The sequence below is a fragment of the Crassostrea angulata genome, chromosome 2 (genome assembly GCF_025612915.1).
Source record: "Crassostrea angulata isolate pt1a10 chromosome 2, ASM2561291v2, whole genome shotgun sequence".
NCBI lineage: Eukaryota > Metazoa > Mollusca > Bivalvia > Ostreida > Ostreidae > Magallana > Magallana angulata.
Window position 1 is genome coordinate 67,714,727 of NC_069112.1, and position 26,441 is coordinate 67,741,167.

Consider the following 26,441-nt stretch of genomic DNA (forward strand, 5'->3'; position numbering starts at 1 on the left):
ATTCAAAAATGCACGTGCCTTAATTCTATTCTCCAGAACCTCAGTCAATTGCTAGAATATTCTGTTCTAAAAAATGAGGCACGTGTCTCAATTCTATTTAGAATTTTCTAGAACCTCAACTACTCCTACAGTATATAAAGCTTGTAACATTCATTTGGTGTCAGTTTTACGACAATTGAAATCTAGAGATATCAAGATGACTTCGACCGTAGACAGTGTGATCAATGCTCTAGAGATGGATTCCTGTCCCGATCCTCCGCGGACTGACAATACAAGAATTGCTGGTACTGCTGGTGGTTTTTCTGCGGCGGATTCCTGTTCCAATCGTGTGCGGAGTGACAATACAAGAATTGCCAGTGCTGCTGGTTTTAGCATGAGTTATCCAAATGCTCAGTCAAATAGGAAGGATTCGCCATTTTACTCGCTTTTGGATGTGAGGCACATACCACCACCACCACCTACAATGCCGCATATTTGGCAATATCCGGAGTACCGAACCTTTGCCTCTAGGTATGCAACGTTTCAAAACTGGCCAAAATACTTAAGGGGACCCAGCAAAACAGACTTGGCGCGAGCAGGATTCATCTACACTCAGTATGGCGATAGAGTGACCTGTTTTTGTTGTGGAATGACATTGAGTGAATGGGAACCAGTGGACGACGCCTATCGAGAACATCTACGCTGGTCCAGATATTGTCATTTTGCTCAAACGGTGGGTAGCATGTAAGTGTGAGGAGAAAAAAAACTTCAGTAAAATGGAAAACTTGTACATCAAAGGACTGCTCTTATTTGTATTTATCAAGACTGATTTTCAATAACATGCACAGGGGTTCTGTGCTTATTGTTACTGTGTTTCATCAAAAAAATATGTGTTTATTGTTACATTGATTATTGTTACATTGATTATTGTTTTAATAAAATTGTAAACAAAAAAATGTTTTTTCTTGTATTTAAAAAAATTAATTTATATAAAAAATGATATGATTTCTAAAAAAAAATAAATAAGAAAAAGAAAAAAAAAAGCTATGTATTGAAAAAAATTATATTATTTTTTAAAAAATACAGTGATTATTGTTTTACAAAAAAAAAATGAATAATTAATCTTAGAAATTATTTATAAAAAATAATTAAGAAAACTTTTAAAAAAATCTTTTTAAAACATTATATTATTTTTTTAAAAAAACATAGTGTTTAATTGTTTTAAAAAATATTTATCTTAGAAATTAATATTATTTATAAAAAATAATTAAGAAAAAAACTTTTTAAAACCTATTACTTTTTAAAAAATAAAGTGTTTTATTTTAAAAAAGTATATGAAAAAAAGTTATTGTAAATTTTTAAATGAATGATTCATTTTTAAAAAAACAATTAAACATTTTTAAAAAAGAGGTGAACTGGTGTTAAAAATTGAGTGTAATAGAGGCATCTTTTCTAAAGATGTGGTGGCCCTTAAAAGGGCCGTTGGGGTGTAACTATCTGGTTACAAGTTACAAATACAAACAGCCTGGACATCTGTTGTCGTCGGGATCACCCCTGCTGATCTGGAGTACACAGCTGCAGCATGCTGTTCGTTGTTGGCAGTTGCGGCATGCAACTATCGAATGTCTAAATCTCTGCTGGCAGCGCTCACACTTGAGGATCATTCGTCCTTCCACTCTGTAGGCCCAGTCAGGGGGTGCGCCGCACTGGTGGTGAGGGGATGCTCCCTGCGGCCCAGGGGGTGAAGGCGCCCGAGATCTCAACGCTGGGGGGGCTGATGGAACGGGGCGGCTATCCTCTCCCTCCGGGGGCGCTCTCAGCAGAACTCGTTGCCTGCGACTAGGGGCTGGCGGTGGCGAGGGCGCTGGTGAGGCAGGTGATGGCTGTGATGCTGGCGCTGATGATGCCGACCGCTGCCTCCTGCGGGCCATGTGTATATCATAAGGTTGAAATCTCGCTAATTCTCTTCTGTGGATCTCTCTCCAGTTACTGAAATCTTCAGTCATCTCTCCTATAGCGATGATACGGATTCTTGATCCGGGTAGAACTGGAAAGAATGCAAACGGATTGCTGTCCATGATGGATCGATCAATGCAGACGATCGATTTCAGAGTGGGCACGAGTATTTAACATAATCTTCGGACAGGTCCCATTCTATGCAAGGATGTACTTTAGATTTACCGTCTGTATATTCACGGATAACAGGGTTAAAATGCCCCATAAGTTACAAGTAAACAAATCCACACGTTAGATAGGGTCAAAATATCCATTGTTTTGTTCAATTATCTCCCCTTTCCATGCATTTCATGCGATACACATCCTCAATTTGACACAAAACAACTTGCATCACCCTCACAGTTTGATAATAGATCCTTCGAAAGTGAGTAGGTATCTAAAAGTCACCCTCATTGGCTGGGGTGTCGTGGAATAGATAAAAACCTGCCCCCCCCCCCCCATTGGATATGTTGACATTTGGATCAAAAGAACGCTGAAACTACTTATGTGTCACGTGACTCAATAAAGGCGGGGATTAGATCCGTCAAAAAAGTCGCTTTTGGTCATGTGACTAAAATAAGGCACTGTGACTGGCCCCTTAAAAAAAGTCGCTTTTGTTTTGGCATAGGGCCAACCCCTTTCCTATCGATCTAGAGAGTTGATATGCTATTATGACGTCATATTTTTTTTCACTTCTCTGTACGGAGAGAATACACTGTGCTTTTGATATGCCGCTGTATGATTGAAGGCTACAATATTGTAAATAACTGAAAAAAGCATGATAAAATAAATACAAATCATATTATTTTACAACAGATTTATTAACCATAGATACAGCATTCACTTCAAATAGCACTGTGTTAAAAAAATTACAATATATAGAACAGTGTTCTAATACACAAACTCAATGTTTTTGTTGTTTCACATAGATCCATAACAGTTTTTTTATTTTACGTACGGTCCTTGCACGGTCTACGGCCTCAAACATCCATGGATTTCTTCGGTCCTCGGGAGGTAAATCGTATATTTGGTCCCGTGTGAGATCAAAAGTCACTTGTTTTCTCCCCGATTTCCTTCCAGAGTTTGCTGTAATTTCATCCACCCGAATTGTATGGCTGTCACCCGCATCGATTCGATCCGTTGATGTAGCCGATGACATTCTATCCACTTCTTTTTTCCTAGAGAGATGGACTGTAACTTAGGAAATTCCTGCCGATATTCCTCATAAGAAATCCCCGTCAATTTAGGTAAAAATTGCTTTTTCACTTCCTCAGACAGGTAATGAATGACCACCAATCTCCCAGGGTTAACGTCGTTCATCTGAGCTAATGCTACAATCACATTCCTATAAAAATCCACACTGGTAATCTCTTTCTGCGTCCGGTCTGAAATTTCAGCAATATTACTCTTGTATTTTTCCTCCCAGCCCTCGGTCTGTAAAGAAGAGTTAACAAAATCCAAACCGTTGAAAGGTGAGTCTAGATCGTCTAAAATCATTCTCAGAAAATCGGCCATGATATATTGCTGATGTTGCTTACCGGCTTTTGAATTTTTATCGTTCAGAGATAATAAATAACAGAAAAAACTGTCACTGGTTTCTTATTTATATATATAAAAATTTAGATATTCTAGAACATTCTATACAAGATGATTAGAATTTGCTAGAAGGTAAGTCTCGTGCCTCAATTCTATTAAGAATTTTCTAGAAAGTAAAAAAATGCCTCATATATTCTCGTGCCTCAATAAAGAATTTTCTAGAACGTTCATTTCCTATAAAAAGTACATCACCGCTTTCATTCTATCAGTCTTGTTCTGGCATTGCAATCGACATGGCACAGAAACAATTAGATCTCTTGGAGAGTACAGACCCAGTCTCGGCCCAGCTGAACTACAGTCATCCGACTATCGTCAGAGATTCTGTGATTAATGAACCCATTCTATCAGAAACTCAGGATGTGACTGGACTTCTAATGGGAATGTACGACGATGAAAAACCAGCTAGTAAAGAAGATATCTCTCTACTCATGGCCACTCTGGACGGAATCCTCAACAATCTGATATCCATCACCAATGAATTGAGTGAAACCAGACAAAATATAACTAAAGATCTACAGACTCTAAGCAAAGAAGTAAGTGAAATCTTAATTGAGACCAGGAATAGGACTGATGAAAAAACAACAACACCGCCGACGAGGAAAACAAATCCCTGTTATATCTGTAGAGAATTAGGCCATTGGGCTCCTGAATGTCCACAAAAGCAGGATCCAGCCAAAAAAGGCAAAGACAAAGATCCACAAAAGCAGGATCCACCTAAAAAAAGCAAAGACAAAGATCCCTGCTATATTTGTCAAAACCTCGGACACTGGGCTTCCGAATGCACCGACAAAGAAAATAATCCACCAGGCGGTAACAAGAAAAAAAACTCGACCCCTAAGAAACCAAGTCTGAAAAGAGAAAATGCCATCCCCAAGGACAGTGAACCTCCTAAGAAAAAGGCAAAGCTGGCTCTTCCCAAGAAAAAGTGACAGTAATATGACATTATTTGTGCCATTGAACTGATTCAGTGTTATTTCATACTTCATTTGAACTGTTTCGCTGTTATTTCATACTTGTTCTTCATGCGTTTCTCAATAAATTAATGTTCACTTTTTATTCTCTTTTTTTTATTATTTCATTCAGCAGGAATAAAAAAAGCATTTAATAACTCTATGAGGACTCCTAGCCTCATAATTCTCGGTGACTTCATAGAGAGCGGACGTGTTTTTACAAGAAAAATTTTACTCAATAAAAAATGCCATGAAATTATGCTTACTATAGCTTAGCATTATTAGCTTACTATAGCATTATTAGCTTGAAAACCAAGAAGCTAGATTACCAGCCGCCCTCGCTGGGCGGTTCAACACCTCATTTGCATAAAAAGTGCACTCAGTTGAACCGCCCAGCGGGGGGGCTTATACTACTAACATTGTTACGACCTTTATGAGATCCCAACAAACAACTTTTCCAGCGACAGCCATATCAAAATCCTAACCGTTTTTGAGTTATTAAGCAAAAACTTTTAGGGGCTATTGGCCCTTAATTTAAGGGGCCAGCCCTTTTTTATTGGTGTTAAATGAAAGCCCTTGATATTCTGCACAACTTTTATTCAACATGTCTTAACAAAATATTTTTCGTTAAAAAGATATAAAGGAAAATATGTCTAAATTTTTGCACTTTTTGGAATCCTGTTTTTTGACCCCCTACCTTTTCCTTAATAAAAAACGTAATCTAAAAACAAAAACTAATGTGCACCACTACAATGTCTCTGCTATTCAAATTCGTTGGATTCCCATTCCCTGCTATCATAGTCTCGGAGCCTTTGTCTGGAAACCAAAGGCCCTAAAAAATGTTAAAAGGGGAATAACTCGTTACCGGAAAGGGAATTCTAACTTTTATGAATTGAGGAAGATAGTGTTTTGTAAAGTCCATTAGCCCTGAAAATTTGAGCAAAAACCGTTCACAAATGAGCACGATATGAAGCCTCAAAGTTCGCGTCTAGGAAGAAAAAAAAAAAAAAAATAAGAATAATCTTAACCAGCACAATAATAGAAAGGTCTTCCGTTGGAAACGGAAGACCTTAAAAAACATTTTGAGAAGGCGAGGGGGAATTTCTGATTTTCATATTTCAAAAATTCTTGTAAATCACATTTCTCTGACAGGAAATAAGAGTCTAGAAAACAGGCTACAGTCATCTTCTAAATTTGCCAACTATGTCTTTGAAGAATCAGCTTTTTGTTTGGAAACTTTACCATTAGAAAAACGGAATCACTGTGACAGAACATATAATCAATTTGTACACATCATGTACGTTCGGCCCAGCACTGTCAATAGAGTAAATGCGTTCGATACAATTGCTGCTCCCATGTTCAAAAACAATCTGGCTAAAATAGCGAATAGTAAGGTAAGCAAAAGAGAAATTTTTCGATTCTGTAACATATCATATAAATACTGATATAAGCTATCATGTTTAATAATTTTGTCATCTAGTTGTTTATTTGATAATTTATTCGTACAAATATTCGACTTGCTGTTCTCAACGTAACATTCATTACATACCATGCATACCGTGATACGAGTTGTTGCCGAGACAGTATTGAAAGTTGAAGGGCAAATGGCGCTAAAAGCGATAGGGTCTGCTTCCCCGACAGATGTGTGCCCAAAGCTATAGTGTGCTGAAGTGGCACATATTAACATGTACACGCTGCATAGGAAATGTAAAAAAATATTTTGCGTTATATCGTTTCAAAATTATCGTATAATTGCTTAAATTGGTGTGAAACACCTACAGATTTACTCCTTAATAGTCTTTATTAGTCCCCTACCGGTTTCACCGGAGGGGACTATAGCTTTCCTCTGCGTCCGTCAGTCTGTCTGTCTGTCCCACTTCAGTTTACCACACTTTTTTTCTTTATGCATTTGAGGAATAATATGAAACTTGCTGAACAGCTTCAAAATGTCAAACTACAGATCAAGTTTACACTTTTGTAGCGTCTGATTGACATATTTTCGAGAAAATTAATTTTTTATATTCCAATTTTTTAATGTTCGGGTTCGTTATCGGGTTCGGTGTGTAACTGAATAAACGAGGTCAGTATGTAGTCAGTAATAATATCGTGCGTTACTTGAACCATTCCTTTTCCTGTACCATTCCTTTTATCATTTCTAACAAACAAATAAATTCTTTAAAATAGTGTCAAGCATTGTGTTGTAAATTTAATCGGCGGGGTTTTTTGTATTATTACAATCGGGTTCGTTGTCGGGTTGGGCTGTTTAACTGTGTGGTTTGATTCGGGGTACAGAAGACGGTAAGAAATGATATTGTGCATAACAGTGCATTGTTTTCACAAATTTTTTCCAGCGAATACAGAATAGACTTGGCGAAACTACAGGAGATGAAATAGAGAGTATTATTTTACCTATTTCCTATTTAATTTCTATATCAAATATATAGTTTTAATTTCCTCTGTTCTTTTATCTCTGATTAAAGCATGACATCTCGTTTCCAATAGCTCTGAAATAGTTGTGTGCTTGGAAGCTTTCATAGAATAATACAAACCGGTAGGGGACGTGTATTGCTTATGCAATACTCTCAGAATGCTTGTTATTATTGCAACAAATCACTGCCATTTAATATCAAGTCAAATTATGTTAATATGAGTAAGAAGAATTCATAAGTCCGAAATGTCAGAAGTTTTCATGGCTTTTTTAACGATTTTGATAATTCTTATGCCACGAAAACGTCAGACCCGGCGCCATTACGAAAACTGGAAAATCACTGCCTCCAACTGGAAGCAGCATTCTAGGCTCGATTTGAAATTGATATATATTTAAACTAAATAATACAGCTTAAATTATAACTTTAATGAACATTTTGATAATCACACAGGTAAACAAGCCAGGACAACATAAGATATTTCGGACTAGAAAAACGTTCTCTGAATATTGTGAGGTGATGAAAAAAGATTTGTTCACATCCGACAATATTTGATCACCTCATGATACTCTAAGAATGATTCCTTATTTGTTAAGTAAAATCTGCCAGGAATTTTATGGAATGAAAATATACAAGTAGCTATTAATATAGATATATTTTTACATCTACCGAGAATGATTCCTTCTATTTCTTACCAACACTTATGGTTAATTCATAGCTGTATAGAAACAGACAGGACTGAAATCTACATGCTCCGTTTATCGATTGGTTGAAACCTACAGCAACTGAAACTGACACCAAAGAAAACATTTATTTGTTTAAATACACATACACACATTCACTCCTGTATTTCATATTACCTGGTACATAAGTTATGTTGCTAAGTTATGTGTCACATGATATGTAATAGACTGTATAATGTGAAAAGAGCATTTCTTCATTGAAACATTTCATTACAATGATCTTTTAGCTTTCATGAATAACCTACCTCAAACACCCCAACAATCTGCAGTTAGAAATGCATTTGCTCCGTACAGACAAGTGAGAGTCAGAGGTGCATGTAACATGCGTGACAGGGCTGGTCAATTTGCAGCCTCAAGCTCCCCATCGGTTTTGCGTTTTGGCGAGTACAAGTCAGGTAAATCTGAATAACTTAGATTATTCATATCTCATCATGTACTAACTAGTGATTCTATGAAGTTAATTGTATAATGCTTAAATATATATATGTAAAGAAAATGAAAGCTTGCCAATGTAAGCTCTAGTCTTTAAAAATCTTACATCTAAGAGGCCTGTTTCATGAAAAACTTCTAACATCGATCATACACGTAGCTCATATTATACATTTTGTCATAATTGCATAATTTGTTTGAAAGGTATTTATTGTACTCAAAATATTATGTTTCTTTTTCAGGAAACTGCTTTAACTAGGGAGGAGAAACAGAAGTTGTTTGAAGGGGGATTGGGGGAAAGGAAGGTTACTTGGCTTCACAAGATTTGTTTACGTGACCAACCAAGTTCATATCACGGTGAACTGTTTAACTTCTTGTTTCTTTCTTAATTGACAAGGCTAAGATATCAAGTCATTGTTGGAATTAATAATTCACGGTATAAAAAAATTGTTGATAAAGAATCTCACTATGTACTTTTTTGAAAGGTACATTACAAGAACTTATGATATTATTATTTATTGACCAACACTTCAATATTATTGCATCCAAGGCAAGTCCATTACTTTGCTTATATATATAACTGTATGAGTTCATTTTTAAATTTCGTTTCTTCTCGGGAAGGTTAAGGCAACTCCGAGTTTAACGACCGTCAAAATTATGATCAATTTAAAAATAATGTTTATTTTTATGAAAACAGCGCGGGATATTAATACCCAATCTTTGAAGCTGCCGTGCCATGGAATCGCGTGTCAGTTAAAAATAGATCACTTTTTTACCTTAACAAAAAATCAAAAAGTGTAACACTGCCCTGAAGTTCATTTGTATGTTTGCTACAATAATTCGAATGGCAATTAGTTCGTGCTTATTAGTATTACTGCTAGAATCCAATTGTACATCGCATAAAATAAATATTGTAAATATTTATCGGAAACCCTCTCAACTTCTAAAATTTCATTGAAAATACTACGTATTTTTCGTTTAAAACAACAAAGCACAAGATTCTAGCAGCACTTTTCAGGTAGTTTAGGTCATATTTACCAAAATCATCTTTCCTATTATCCGGGTAGTGTTACACTTTTGCCATTTTTTGTACACACTGACAGAGGAAAGGCTGGTCAAGCCATATACATGTCGATCCGCTTACCTTTTATAACACTCGCTGATTAAACAAAATACAGCCTACTCCGGATATATTGAAATTCAGGGGACCATTCAAATTATTTCAATATATCCGTAATTCAATATAAGCGAAATCGACTGACATGAAGTCACCATTTTGTAAAAGTTCAATCCCGATCTTAAATAAAGAAGATCAAACCCGAACACATTAATTTAATCATCGTTTATATATCTATACATGTACATGTATTAAACATGGGATGCTAGTCTTCTAAAGTTTAATTGAAAAAATCAGTTAGTGTTGTTTGTTTCTTTTTGTTGCATTCATTGTCAATAATAAGTTCGATTTTCTGCAGGTTTGCAAAAATTTTGTCAGTAACATTAGGTTTTTTCTGCACATAAGTTTTAATTTTATTCATGTAACACTGGGCTTCTTTATCTGTGACGTCCTCTTCCCCGGGGATCGCTGCACTTTCATCGTCACTCTCGTGAATATTGTCTTGTTCGCGATACATCTCGACAATTACTTCGTCTGTAATTTCCTCCCTTGAAATAATTCTTTCGTCTATGTTTATGTATTCTACGATCGGTAATTCGGAACCGCTTTTTTTTCAGAAGTTCACTCAGTTCTGCAAGTGGCGTGTTATCTGTGAAGTCATCGTCGTCGTCGTCCGATGTCTGTTGGTCATTCGTTTGTAATTTAGAAAAGCCGGCCTTTCGAAAGCAAATTTCAACACACTATGACGATAACATGCACAATGATTTGTAGAGCCATTCGATTGCATGTTTAATGTTACATATGTAATGTTGAAGTCAGAATTTTCATCTAAACATTTTATTTTCTCGGAAATGAGAAGTTTTCTGTAATAAATTTTTTTAGAGTGTTTATTATGCCTTGGTCCACTGGCTGGAGTAAAGAAGTAGCGTTCGGGGGGAAAAATATCAAAGTGATGGATTGCATATTTTCCATTTTAGGATGTGCTGGACATTTATCGATAAATAAAAGAATTTTCCGGCGTTCCTTTTTGAATATTTTGTCTAGGAGACGGACCGAATCTTTGAATATTTCGCTATTCATCCACGCACGTGAATTTGCGTAATAGTGAACAGGGAGGCTTTTGACATTTTTTAGACACCGGGGATTTTGAAATTTGCCAATAACTAGAGGTTTGAGTTTTTCCGAACCATCCATATTTGCTCCAACAAGCACTAAAATTCTTTCTTTACTTCGTTTCCCCCATGACATTGCTCACCCTTTAGATGAAGTGATTTTGCTGGCTCACACTTATAAAATAAACCTGTTTCGTCGGCATTGAATATATCTTTAGCTTCATAATCTGCTATTATATTGGGCAATTTGTTGTTTATCCAGTCATCGGTAAAATTCTATCAACACTTTCGCTTTCACCACAGACTGCTCTATATGTAATTCCGCGTCGTTTTTTGAATCGATCTATAAATCCGGAAGAACATTTAAATACAGAAACACCAAACTTTTTTGCGAATTCTTTAGATTTCTCAGCAAGAATTTCGCTGGAAATGGCTATATTTGAGGATCTTGCGTTGGTGAACCATTTATAAAGACAATCTTCAACCTCAGTATAATTTCCTGATCGCATTTGTTTGCGTTTTGGGGAATAATCACCGGACTCGTAAGCTTCAATCACTGCTGACCGTTGCTTATAAATCATCGTTAGCGTACTCGCATTAATCCCAAAATCTATTATCTTTGGCTATTTCAGATTTAGGCTGTTCTTTCTTGTCAATTGCCATAACAAGTTCGTACTTAGTATCTAAAGATAAAGTTTTTCGTTTTTGTGGAGTTCCCATTTTACGTCTAGCATCAACAACTGATCAATACGTCCGTGGATAGAAAGAATTCAACAGTGAATAAATTTTATTTTGTTAAAGCAGTATAAAAAACACATAAGGTGAGAACTTATCAATTTACACCTTTGTATATCAACCAGTCAGTCATAATTACTGTCACCAACCGTGACGACAGCCGCCAGAGAGTACTTCAATATAACCGTTATGAAAACAACTCATTATCACCTCTGGGGACCGATCGGTGACTTCAATATAAGCGATATTTCAAAATAGCCGAGTTCATTATAACCGTAAATTTAATGCAAAGAATATGAGAGGCTAAAAAGGGGGATTTATTTCTATTTCAAATAAGCGATTTCAATATAAGTGGAGTAGGCTGTATCCAATCTTAGGTATCTGTATTAAAAAAGTCTTATTTCGGCATTGTTAACACTGCATTCCGATAATTTGTCTCCCGACATGATCTTCTCTTTTAAACATGCTTGTGACGTCATCAATGATAATCATACGTGATAGAGAGAAATCGAAGATGTATTCAGTCAGAAGAGTTTCTAGTGATATTTTATGTCTGTTGTTTTTTTAATTTAAACCAGAGATAAAGTTAAAATCGACATGTTTCTGAGTAAAATATGACATCATGCTGCTTTTTGTGACGTCATATCGATCGGAGGAATTTGATCGCTGTGAGTTGCCTTATCATACCCGTGTTGTTTCAAATTTTTGAAAGGAATCTCCTTTTGGAACATCGCCATTTTGAAATCCTGTGTTCACGGAAATGTTAGAAAATGAACTATGCCTTCAAGATCGTGCTGTTTTACATCGGTGTGGGGGTGGTGATAGCTCGGCCATTAAATCTGTTATATGGAGTCATCCACAATGAACCATTGATTGATGTCATTCCAAGCCTCGGTAACACTGTCGTGTGTTCCTTTTTATCCCTGAAATATTTGACAAACTGTTCACATCTGACCATACCACACAATATAACTAATATAAGATCTTTGATCCGCCCTTAATAGATCGCTACACAAAGATCTAACGAAACCCCTTTCGCAGGTCAAATCCAGTGACCTTTTCAGTCCTCCATTCAGCGCATTGGCTACGGAATCTTCGGCTCAGATTCTCGCGTTCGGAATACGCGTGAAATAATCGAAATCCTCAAAGGTGTTACGCAGGAATTCAAAATAACTGCAGCCATACCGAAGACACCACAAAAAAAATATATAGCATTACATATGTGTGTTGTCTTTGTGGTTTTTCCTTTGCGGTTAAAGACGGTAATATTCAAATTAAAAAATCAGTTAAACTAAGATTGACAAAAGAAAAACAAGCAGCCATACGCGAAGTCACACAGACCGATCTCCAACCCAATGCTGAAGGTGTTTGCACAAGATGATATGCGAAGGTCGAAAAGGTTATGAGGTATAAGAAGATCAGAGATAAATTGGAAAATTTCTAATTCAACTGAAAAGGAACATGGCAAAAACACTGGGATCTTCATCCCGTAAAAATAGATTTCTGGCATCCCCAAAGCCAGACGAAAAAGTAAGCCAATTTATTTCGATTCTGATAAAGTATTTTCGATTAGAAAGTTTTATATATTCATTGTATAGTGCGAACGCAGTTTAGTTTCGCATATTTATTTTTTTAGTTAATTGATTCTTTTTGTAATTACAAAGTAGGTGTTCATTTTCAAAGCAATCATTATACCTGCAATTGCTACATGTGATTTAGGTTTAGAGACTCAGTGCAGACATATATACTGCCAGCCACAGAGGGTATGGTACAGATATTGAAATAGTTTGTGACTGTTTCGTAGGCAAGTAAACATCAAATATGTAAAATCTCAACGACTTTTGTGAGATGTTTATTTTGAAATCATTGTTTCATAGTTACTATTGTTGTAAACTCAATGTAACAATATTAATATACCGGCACAATGTAGTAAACAACTTTAAAACCTTGTAGACTATTAATAAGATCACAGCGAAGCATAAATATATTGGGCATACTTTTATGATCATTAAGCCTACAAGACAAAATATTTGCTGGCGAAGAAAATTTAGAGGTACGGTAATCATTGTGTCTGGTTTGCTTTATGTATTATATTGGTGAAATATTATCAAATATTTTAATTCAATTCATTTTTTTTGTTCTTCAGACATCAGCTGTGCCTGCTAAGAAGGAATTAGGTAATTTTATGAGGATAGTAAAGTGACTCTATGCCTTATTGTAACATGTATTATAATTCTTAAGCTACAGTAAAACATTAAATTATCTCTAATGCAGGCATTCTTATATATTGCAAAGCTTTACCAGTACTTAAAAAAGAGTGTTTCACTGCACTCTATAACCAAATAAAAATTTCCTAGGATAAGTAATACATACATCTATATTAATGTATATGGGTCGTTGTCAGCTGTAGACTGTAGTAGACTGTAGCCAAGTTTGAGTGCTATGGATGTTATGCCATAGGATTGTGTGTTGTAATCAAATTCTGAAACGATTTTAACACTTTTAGGAAGGGAGTTCCAACTAGAGGCTTTAATTGCATCTTCTAGACTACAAATGTTGAGATATGATAACATTAAAACATTCAGAAGACGCCCAAGTTCTCACATCTTCTGAACAACATAAGGAAGTCTGTGAGGATGACCTTGCTTTTCATACAATCTTTGACCAAAATGCATTATAAGCCATCACCCTTTATTGCTCTGCGGACCTCATCATCTCTCATTTTTATCAAAATGTCTTCATAAAGTTTATTGTTAATTTCCTGATTTTGAATTGGAAGAAGTTTAGCACTTCTAACTGGTGGAACAACACTTGCGCTTAAATTAAGTGTACAAAATGTCTTCATCACATCCTACAAGGATGTAATTGTTACAATGTTGAAAACAATGTAAAGAAAATCTTTTGAACGACATTCAAGAGCAAGAAATGTTGCTCCTTCAAAATCAAATAGAGATCAAGCACATAAATGGTCTTAAACTAGATTAAAATGTTAAAGCCTATAATTTTGAACACGAATAGATTCACTTATTTTTGTTTCCCTGGCACAGTTGTCCATCTGCAGGTATAGCATGTCGGGCATGGAGTCCTTAATACCATAAAAACACTCAGAAGGATGGATAACGTCATGTTCGTTGAATGGCTGCAATAAGAAAATTTAATCTTAAAATTCCACTAAATTTAATATATAAGTATCACTGGATCAGATACTCCAAACTGAAGCCCCAACTAGGTGTGTCCGTATCCTCCACATAGTAGAGGTGAATTTCGAGGCATGGACGAAGCGAGAAATGGCGGTCTTACTCTGGTCCATGCCGTCGATGATGATATATAAGTACTTGGAAGAAAACGCCTTTGCCTTTTCTTGGTGTTTATAATACTTTCTCCGCTCCTGGCTAAATAGATGGATTTAATTTTAACATATAAAAAAAGTTCAGGAATGTTTTGTGAGACCCAATTTTTAAGGAAAAATACTGCATTTAAAATTGAACGTTTTCGCTATTCTATAGGTTCATATAAGAGAGCATATTTTCAAATGTAAATTTTTAAAAACAAAACACATTGAGAGTGTTAAATTGTATTTAATCTTAATTTAAAGCACGTATTTTAGTAAACTGCCTTCTGTTTCTTTAGATGTATATCTCTTTTTATTTTCAGTGCCTCGCGTTCCCTTTGATCTCTTGTCTCCCCCAAGTGCAAATATTGCATTTGGAAAATATTTTGTTCTATTGATTGTGAATAAAATAAATGACTAGGACAATTACAAAAAGACAAACGTGAATCTTAAGGGGACGGGAGGGGTCCAGACCACCTGAAAAATTGCGTTTTCTTAAATTTACATCGTAAAACTACCGAAAACATGTCTGAGACCCTCCCCCCCCCTTTCTTATAAAATTGGTCTTGATATCCGCATGAAAGATAAATCCATTATAGTATTCATTAATTAGTGATTACATTCAAACAAATAGTGTACATGTCGATATCTTGTTATACCTTGGGTATAGCAATATGTGAGGCTTCTTTTCTCCACAGGCGCAAAAAGTCACTACGAGAGATAGTTAAAGGATTTTACGTTTCCTCCAGCATGGTTTCAAAAACGTGTTGCTTTGTTGAACATGGAGGGAGATGAATTTGTGCTGTGTTAGGGAGTTTCTCGCCATTACTTTCTGCGTAGGTGCTGAGCCATGCCAAGACCGACATTGATTTTGATTGTCGTCTCTTTGTCCTTTGTTTGGAAATTACCTTCTGCTTGTCTATAAAATATAATTTAACAAATCATTTTTTAGATAGATGATAGATCCATCCATTCATCCATCGAACCAAGCATTCAACCACTAAGACACTAAATATTATTATACTTACTAAGAATTAGTTTCCTTACTTTATTAAAAGTGGAAGATGGGATTCCTCGAATCTCCCTAAATGCGGTAAAGTATACTTCCTTGGTTACAAACACAAACAAAAAATTCCATGTTTGGGATTTATCATCTTATCTGCAACAATTAAGTTTGTTTAAAGTTTCTTAAAACTCAATATCAAGAAATATTTCTGTCTACATGCCTATATCTGTCTGTCTGTCTGCCTGCATGTCTATCTCTGTCTGCCTGCATCTCTTTCTCTCTCTCTCTCTCTCTCTCTCTCTCACACATACGTTTACACAGTGCGTTAACTCTATATCGCAAACACAGCATATTAATTTTTATGAGTTTAATGTACATAGCGACGAGTCTGTGTTAGCGGATTTATAAGGATTTCAGATCTCCTGTTTCATTGCATATTTACTGGATGAAATATCTGGTTTCAGCGCTGCGGAAACCCTTTGCAAACTCTGCGGAAACTTAAGGTTACTTTGAATTTCCGACAGGTTTCAGCACGGAAACTTCAAGTTTCATTAAGTTTCCGTAGTTCTGAAACTTAGGCTGTCCACGAATCCAAATGGTTTCCGCAACGGAAACTTACTGAAACTTACCAGCATTTTACTTTTAATACAAGAGGCCCATGGGCCACATCGCTCACCTGAGGAACAATAGGTATGATAAAGTCAGCTTAATGGAGTCATAATACAAACAATCTGGACAATGTACAATAACACATGTAGATCCTGTATAAATAAAATCCATTTTCCTCCCTTGGAACTCGGATAGCCCCGATTGCTGCCAATATTTTCAAGAGCAGACTTTAATCACCGCTCCTGCACATATATAGGACCTCAATGTTACGCAGGCAGGGATGACCGCGCACCTACGCAACTCAACAGGTACCAACGTTAACGCAAGCAAGGATAACGCAAGCAGGGATGACCGCACACTTGCGCCAACAGCTCAACCTAACGCAAGCAGTAAGTGCCGCACACTTGCGCTAGAAAGGCCAGAACACCAGCAGGGATGACCATACACTAGTGCTCCGCCGCAACCACCACCTATACAAGCAGGTATGACCCCACACTTGTATTAATGGGATACAGCGCAGGAATGACCGCACACTTTGTATCGTAGGATAGAAAACACGAAGATTAGATAGAGCAGGGATATCCACACACTCAATCTATCCGTACCTGTTCAAGTTTAACCCCAGACAGTCGCTCGTTGCAATGCAATAGTCACTGTCTCTATATATGTGCCGGGCTAAAATAATTCATAGTATCTAAAAATTGGAAATCAAAAATAAACAAACTAATCCGGCCTAACCCAAAACTACTTATGCAGAACACCTTATATACACTGAATATTTATTATTGTATAAAAATAATCATCACAATAATTGGTTAACCGTGGATGCATTAATTAAAATAATCAAGAATCAATAAATCAAGGGCAATAACTCAATACAGTAATACAAAAAGATTCTAATGAAAAAATAGCTACCTGCTTCAATTTTAAAGTCATATCACATGTTGAGTATTGCAGTTCTCAAAAAGATCCTTTACAATTGTTTATATATCATGGGATATTTAGCTACATCAAACTCTGAACCTTCTTGTGAGGCCAAAGAATTGTCCTGGAGCCAAAGTCTTAACAATTATAAAGAATCATATTGCTAATTAGTTTCTGAGAAGAAGATTTTTAAAGATTTACTCTATATATTCCTATGTAAAACTTTAACACCCCCACCCCCCACCCCCAATGTGGCCTCACCCTATACCCCCATGGATCATGATTTTCACAACTTTGAATCTACACTACCTGAGGATACTTCCACACAAGTATCAGCTTTCCTGGCTGATTAGTTTCCGAGAAGAAGATTTTTAAATATTTACTCTATATATTCCTATGTAAAACTTCGATCCCCCATTGTGCCCCAGCCTACCCCCAGGGATCATGATTTTCACAACTTTGAATCTACACTACCTGAGGATGCTTCCACACAAGTTTCAGCTTTCCTGGTTGATTAGTTTCCGAGAAGAAGATTTTTAATAAATTTTTAATTTCGCAAATCTTATGAATGCAGTCATTACTACAATGTTTTAACACTTGGTTTTTTAAGACAGGGGTACTTTCAGGAGAGAGTAATAGGTTCAACACGGGCATGTAAGGTCTCAATCTACATTCACAAGAATTGTTCTTTTTTTTCTCCTTTTTTATCCCTTTCTTTTCTTTCTTTTCTGTCGCCTCTTTTCTCTTCTTTATATCAGAAGCCATCATTAAAAACTGATAAAAAATTCATCTATGGTTGTCTTTTATAGGATGACCAAAGACACTCTATCCTTTATTCTGGACCCATGGTTCAGCTACTGGGTGATATCTTTGTCTATGTTTTTCGTATTCCCTTTTAAGTCTAAAAGCCATGTGACAGTCGGGACAATAATAATTTAGTTTAGGTTTCTTGAAACCTAAAGTAAAGTTAGACATGTCTGGTACAGGAACTATTTTCCTTTTCGATTGACTTTCAATCCAAGCGGGGTTGTGAGCGGTAGCCAAGTGACGATCGTAATTTTCCTTCAGTCTGAATCCGACCCCATCGTGGGGACAGAAATATTTTAAGGCTGGTGACTCATTTGGAGACTTTTTCGAGAGTGTAGGGGTAGATGGTGCTTTAATAGGGGACTGATCAATAGTAATGACATCATCAAACAAAGAGGGAGCTTGAGTTGCTTTAATAGGGGTAGAAGTCATTACATTATCTGAGGTTCTGGCCGCTCCTATAGGACCTTGCATGGCCCTATCCATTTTCTGGATAGCCCTAGCATTGATAATGGGAAAAGTTGGGGTATCATCCTCAGCATAGGGAAGAGTGGCTTCTAAATCACCTTGATTTTTCTGATTTTGATCTTGACGATACAAGTCTACTTGCTCCTGAACCCAATCAGGCAAGTCTTTCCTAAGGGGAGGAGTCTTCACAAAATCTTTTTTGCTTAATTTCTTTTTGATGGCTTTCTTCGATTTGCTCTTTCCAGGCTGAGCCATTTTTTCTTTTTTCAAATTCCATTTCAATAAATTACGAATGATGACCCCTCCTAAAAACCAAGCTCCTCCTCGTTTCAATACGGCTTTCAATCTGTTATCTTCGTTGACTTTTTTGTCAGCAATCACTTTCAAATCATCCCGGTGTTTTTCAATAAACCGTTGAGTCTGTTTGTCGACAGGAATAGTTCCTTTCAGTAAATTCTTAGCTCCTATCAGAAACCATTTCATTAAGGTTTTACGGCTTAATTCGATGATTTCCTGCCTTTTCTGTGGATCTTTTTCTCCATATAAAAGTTTCAAAAGTCTCAACACTTTGTTTTGTCGTGCCATGATGAACTCAATCCAAATGAAGGTAACTCATCGTGTGTTCAATATTTATATTCTCGAGGCATATAGACACTTAGGGTATCGAACATTTGACTTCTTAATCTCAATTCATCTGGAGTTTGTGGACTGAGATCTACAAGCAAATAACCGTGAGGAATACTAGTAGACTCTTGATAAGCAGACATTTAATGAGGCATATCTAATTGTCGACTCAGCACCGTCACTTGAGATTTATCTCGAGGATTTTTAAACAGTACCAAATGATGAGCATTGAGACTAATAGTACGATGTTGATTTGCTCGATCAAATACATTTTGAGTAATGTAAATCACACTGGTATTCCTATGATGAGCTTTGCGAGTAAACCAATCGACGATAGACTCGATGGCTTTGCCTCCCATCATATCGTCAAAAATTAACAAGTGACGAATACTGAAATCAGCCACTAATTTCTCGTCGTCTTCTGGAATATTGCGTATAAACTTGACTTGATCTTGTAAAGATTCGTAAGCGGGTTGCCATTCTCGGTAACACCATATGATTTTTTCGGGGGGAGGGGAAATCCAATGTCTATTTTCTACTAACTTTTTAACAAAATGTGTTTTTCCCGATTTTGAAGGACCCGCCACCACCATGGTAAATTCATGTTTCAATTTAAAAGGGTCTAGTGTATCGTAAGAATACATCTTCACTTATGAAATAAAAAACCTTCACCTTTTCTATTTAAGTGTGTGCATGTAAGTGACCACTGGTGTTTTTCTTTTTGTACACATTTTTTCTATTTGCCCTGAAAAGGGCCGTTGGTGGTAGCCCTTAAAAGGGCTGTGGCGCTAGCCCTGAAAAGGGCTTTTTGTTAGCAGTCGCCACTACTGCTCTCCGAAGGACCGGCACAGGGGGCAGGGGTTCATGTTCCGGTACACCCCCGGGACACACTTGCAGCATACCCTCTGCTGGCTGCAGCTGCGGCACTTGATCTGGAAAAATGAAAAAGCAAATCCATAAATACCTTTTTTTCAAAAAAAAGTATTTTGTAATTACAAAGCATTTTATTATGAAATTATAACAAAACATTTCATGTTTTATTTACCTGCATGTGGGCGTCTTCTCGGAAGCAGATGACACACTCCCCCCGGCTCTCCTCCTCCTCAGCCACCTTCACCCCCCCCGCTGGGGACGATGGTGAAGTGCCGCCTCGGATCCTCCGGCTTCCTCGTATGGAGGTACAGGGGAGGGGTGGCCGTTCTCAAAATGGTGCGAAGCTGGGTTGCAGCATCCCGGGTGGCCACTGCTGTCCGGGCAAATCCCGAGGGCAGCTGAGGGGCAGGACGGCTGGGTGGGACCGGTCGGCTTGGAGATCTCCCCAAGGCCGCTGCAGCTGGTGGTGGTGGTGGTGCAGGGCGGTATGGCGATGGTCGCAGAGGGCTCCCTGGCGGCGATGGTGCCGGACTGTAGCCTTGGCTCACCGGAGAGTAACCCCCCGGACTGGCAGGTGGGGAGGGGTCGGGACTCTCCGGTGAGTCCGGAATCACGATGTGCTCCCTGGTGGTCTAAAAAAAAAACCAATTAAAATATTATACCAAAAATCAATCATACTATCACATTATTATAAATGTAAAATATATTAAAACATTACTTACGGTGATACCCGGTCCTGGCGGCCGAATGGCCGGAACTCTCCTAGGAGGGCTCACAAAAGGCGATGGCGCCGCAGACCTGGGAGGCAAAGAAAATCGCACCCCCGGGCCACCCCTCCGGTAGGGAATGGCCCTTCTGGCAACACTCCGGACCCGCCGGAAGAGTGCTGCCGGTACCCTACTGACTCTGGGCGGTGGGGGAGGCGACGGCGTCGAGGGGGCTGACTAATGCTGCTGCCGCTGCTCCTGCTGCCTCCTCTCCATCATCGCAACGACGTCCTCCAGTGAAGGAACGGGTCCTGGGGGAGGCGGCGGCGGTGGAGGCAAAAGGTCAACTCTCCCCAAGTCCTGCTCTCTTCCTTGCCTCTCCAGGGGGGACAGGGGAGCATCCCGGGCCTGAAACAGACTCACAGCCTCCGAAGAAATCCTTACGTAGCTCTCCCCATCCCACTGGTATGTTACAATCTCCAACACTCTTCGAATATTAGGAACATCCGTATAAAAATGCCTAATTCCAAATGAATTCATCTTTGGGCGATTTACGAGAAATCTAGCAGACGAATGAGTGCTGGGCGGAAGTGCGCTGCTATTTATCACTAGATATGACGTCATTTTCATTTATGACGTCAGAATCTTGTACTTGAATCCGTGCCAAGTCTTAAGCAAGGCTCTACTAGCCAGGCTACCATGACAACCGGGTTTAAAGCAATGCAAACTCCCTATAGAGTCTTATAGAGTGCAAACCATTTATTTTAAATGGTAGAAATAAAAAACTATGACATAAATTTTTTTTTTTAATTTTTCAGCAAACAAACATTAGAACAAACATTTATTTGTTATTTTAAATGGTACAAATTAAAAAAACCTATGAAATAAAATTATTTTTTTTAATTTTTCAGCAAACAAACATTGGAACAAACATTTATTCGTTATTTTTAAATGGTAGAAATTAAATAAACTATGACATAAAATGTCAAAATTTTATTATTTTTCAGCAAACAAACATTGGAACAAACATTTATTAGTTATTTTAAATGGTAGAAATTATATGAAATAAAATTATTTTTATTATTTTCAAACAAATTATACATTGGAACAATTGTCTTTTTTAAACACAAATTAATTATTTAACAAATGTCTTTTTAACATAGGCTCTAAAACAATTGCAGTCTGTAGAATTCTTCTTTGAAAACGAAATCGGTCATTTGCCAAAGTCATCCATTCACTTGTCCTATCTTCGTATGGTATTTCCAACACTTGAATGTCCATATTAAACTTTACACTCCGTTTTCTTCGTCTATGGCTTGAGTTTTCAATTTCAGGTATAGAAATTCCAAAGCCACCATCTTCATATTGTCTATTTGTGAAATCACTCGACGACAAGCTCTCCCCTGATGGGTGAACATGCATCTCAGATACCCGAAGTTCTGATAATCCTTGTAGGAGACGCCTGTTAATTTCTCGAGTAATTGAATCTTGCCCCCCTCGCAAATCCAATAAATTGTGGCTAGTCTTCCGGGGAAAGGATTTTCTACTGCTAATATCAACAGTATGTGGGCAAGAAAATTCAAACTGGTGATGTTCCGAGCCAAAGCTAACACCCTCAATATTTTTTTCTGTTTTTCCTCGTTCATATCTGCATTCCATTTTGTTACTAATTGATAACCCTCAAAGGTAAGACTCAATATTTCGCTCATCATCAATTTTTTTTCCTTGATAGAATTATAAAAAATATTAAAAAAGCAGTTCATTATATACCCATATTTCGCGCCCCTCTAGGACTTGTGCACATTGCAAATCATGACGTCTAAAAACTTCCTCGATAGCCAAGATCCTATGTCTAGTGGAATGGGCTATTACGATCCATCACTAGTGACAGAGACCCAGGACCCAGTCAACTTAGAGATGGCTGCTTACAATTCAGTGATCAGTAAGGAAGACTTTGGGATCATTACCACGACCCAGGAAGGAATTCTCAACAGTCTCCATCTGATGAGTGACGAAATAGGAAAACATACTAGCTTGATCTTAAACAAACTGGACGAAATGAACAAAACTACGCAGCCAAAAACTAGACAGGGGAAAAAACCCGGCTCATGCTACACCTGTGGAGAACCAGGTCACTATTCGCCGGATTGCCCTACAAAGGAAAACAACCGGGGCTCGACTTCTCAGCAGAGTACTAACTACAGTAGACCTTCAAACAACAATTGTTTCATCTGCAAAAAGGAAGGCCATTGGATGAAAGATTGCCCAGAAAATCTCAAAAACAAATACTGGGCAGACCAAGAACACGAGGCTCAGGACTGCCCAGAAAAAGAAAATCACCCTCCCACCAACAAAGGGAAAGGAGTCAAAGACAAGAAAAAAGCAAAAACCCAGAAATCCAATGAAGATTGGGACGAGGAAATGAAAACGGAGCAGAAAAAACCAGGCCGTATGATGAAAGTCAACAACAAAAATGTGTTCGTGGATTCTCCCACTCGTATGAACTTCATCTGACAAAATTGCACGAGAATTTCTGAACAATGTAATTTCCAGAGAGTCATTCTATGTTTTCTATTTTTTTGGCGCTGATTTCTTCACTTGTTTCATGATTTTTGATGTTCTTGTTCAATAAAACTCATTTCAACCTTAAACCCAGTTTTTTACCTCATTTGCATAAAAAGTGTACTCAGTTGAACCCCCCAGCTAGGCGCCTTATACTACTTACTTGCATATATTTACATTCATCAAGAATGATTCCTTATATTTCTAATGGAAATTAATTGTAATTCATAGCTCTGTAGAAACTGATAGGACTTAAATCTACTAACCCTGTTTATCGATTGGTCTAAACTAACAGCGACCTAATAAAAATCATGGACTCTACGAAATAAGCATTATGTCAGACTTGCAAATTCGCAAAAGAAAAATGTGGCTGTTTTTTTTAGCTAACGTTCTGATGTACATTGGCAATAACTTTAGCTAATTTTACTAACTTTTAACAATCCATTTATCAAGAAAGATGTTAAAGAAAGATGTAAATATAAACAATAAAATGTTCTCTTTGATGATTCATGTGGGTTATGAAGGTAGCTATCATTGCAGATCTGCAAATTTGCCACCGTTAAATATATTAAAATGTATCACCAAAGAAATCATTTTATTGTCTAAATCTATACAAATACCTCTTCCTCTTTTATACATGGAGATTCTTCTTTCGAGGAACACAAATCTGGCAGCTAAAAATAATGACACAACACACAAATTAAGTTGTAAGGTCATTACAGGAACCAAAAAAAAGTTGTTGGAGTACTGAGGTGTGTTCAGCAGAGAGCCCGCTCGCAAGCACTCGCTATATTTTGTGTTGCTGATATAGGGAATTTTGGAGCTCACCCTGTTGAACACACCTCGGGTGTATCTAGGTGGATTGCATGAAGATCAAGTCTCACTTACAATGTACATTATTGTTTCCAACAGTTTTAAAATGTTACAACTTCTACAAAATGGGTCGGTCAATCACTAACGTAGTTTACAACTTTGCAACTTTAATATACACAAATTTTTGCATGATAATCCTGAATGCCTCTACTTGATGGTAACGGATGCACATTTTTTTACAGTGGCCTCAAACTTGCACAAATGACCAATTTGAAAGCTCAGTCAGACATATTTACAGGTCACAAGCAATCTTTGTGTCAAATTTTAGTTTTTCTATTAATTTCCATTACAACATAGGGCTTGCATGTTTAAATTAATATCAGTGTATTCTAACAAGACTTACATCATCACTCTGCATAATGGAACTCTTGATTTTTCTCCCCAATGGCTTGTTCTCTCCACTACATTTAGAGGACTACAGAAAGAAAACATATTAAAAATATATATAATACTTCTCACCAAAATCTGTATAAAGACAATGAATCATTACCCTAGTCTCTGCGTTATATACATACTGTAATAAAACACACTTACTGGTAATGAAACTTGGGGCAATTCCACATCCGACTTCACAACCTTTGAAAAACAAAAGTGTTACTCTATTAAAAAGTGCTATTTGTTTTAAAGAATACATCAGTGAAAATTATGAAATGAAAGATTATATAACAATTTAAGTTCATTGTCTTATCACAATCAATAACTTAAGAGATTCCAATTTTACTCAATCTTCATTCTGTAGAAAATATCTCTAACAGTTAAGGTAAACTAGAAAAAATTGATATTAAAAAGTCAGTTATACCCAATAAAAAAAAGCTTAAAATTTTCAGCAACACCCTGCTTCAACAACAAAAAGTAAAAAAAAAAAACAAATTTTTTTTCTCCTCTCATTGAATGAACATTTTTAGTTTTTTTCAAAAAATAGACTACAGTTTTGCGAATGAAAACTTATTCTGTTAAGAACGTCATTATATCTTTGTAAAAACTGTAAATGAAGAAAAAAACTTACATTCACCTATGTTTTAGTATTAATTGAAGATATTTCTTTTACAATGAATTACAAAATAAACACGTCGTGTGAGAGTATATTTATCACAAAACAATCCATTTAATGTTTTTATATTATATTGATTTCACGCAAAATGCATGTATGGACTATTTTAAATGGTTCATATTCTTGAAAATTAGACGTGAAATATTAAAAGCTGAGGGTTTATATTTCATATATTTGGCAAATTAAGACGATGGATAAATGTATGACAAATAAAGAAAAAATTAAACCGCTCTTTGATCGTTAAAGATAATTGTCACATGAAAATGATAATTTTATGAACAATTTTTTTGCATTTATCGAATAATTTTCTTGCATCTGAAATACATTCTTGTATTCAAACAAAATTGCAAAATCAGAAAATATTGATCGGTAAAAATCCTATTTTAGATCTCTTGTGTTTTGTTATTTGTATGACAACTTCAACTATTTCCATTCCAATATTATGGGCAAACAAAGTATGCTATTGACACACATATTATATTTTAAAATTAATTAAACGACACAAATCGATGTAATTCACTGTACACAATTTCATACTAATTTTTTTTTACAGCAGATTCAAATGAGGAATAGTGGTGATAAAGAGAAAATCTAACCCAGAAAAATAACTGTTACTTTCTAGCGTGTAGTTCATGTGTAAACAAAGGAGGTATTACCTACCGAAAATACGAATAATATAGCTAAAAGCATGATCACAAGAATACAAGTAATGAAGATACTTACGTTAACAACACCAATGAACAAAAAGTAACCTTAAAATACTCCATTGAACTCGCACAATTCATGAAAACAATAACAATTCTTCTGAAGCGAACTAGCCTAGTCCACCATTGTTTTCCAGCTAAATAAACCGCCTGACGTCACAAAATGTATATACAGTTTGAATGCCGGTTTTAGAGCCTGTTAAAATAGAAATTCCAAAGTCTTTTAAACACTACTGAAAAAATCATTGTGATATCTTCAGGTTATATCAATTCTTTACTACTTTAACATTTGCACTCATTCTTTTATTCTTATAAAATTAGAATTATTAAACGAAAGTCAAAAAATATGCGTGTCGACATTTTCACTATGATTATCAAGGTGGCGATATATACTTCCTAGGAGGGTACCCTCCTTCCAAAGATAAAAACACGAAAGCAGATAAGTTTAAAGAAACCAAAGCAGAGGGTTTTTTTTTACAATTAAATGTCAATCTTTCGAATAATACCAAGAAAAACGACATTCAGTAAGCAGATCATACCAAACCAGAAGGTTGCGGAACAATGTCAACACCGATGTGTTGACATTCTTCCGGGTCGACATTGATGCTATGTTTATCCGACGCAGTGTTGACCTTATACAGGAACCTCGTGTATATATATATATATATATATATATATATATATATATATATATATATATATATATATATATATATATATATATATATATATATATATAGAGCTGTAATGTAGTGTAAGCATAAATTTGTGATTTAGTGCAATATGCCAGTACTGCTTATCAGGACAAAACTGAATATGA

The 26,441-nt window shown here is 36.5% G+C and overlaps 1 long non-coding RNA gene and 1 pseudogene across 1 annotated transcript; one reads left to right on the forward strand and one right to left on the reverse strand.

The window, feature by feature from the left end:
• The window catches only part of LOC128174768 (uncharacterized), a 264,137-nt pseudogene that overhangs the window by 115,021 nt on the left and 122,675 nt on the right, over positions 1-26,441 (forward strand).
• On the reverse strand, positions 11,873-16,642 carry LOC128173613 (uncharacterized). The gene is made up of 3 exons (XR_008242534.1): positions 15,073-16,642; positions 13,456-14,221; positions 11,873-12,005 (listed from the first exon to the last, which is right to left on the reverse strand). It is a non-coding gene; the product is annotated as an uncharacterized LOC128173613 (long non-coding RNA).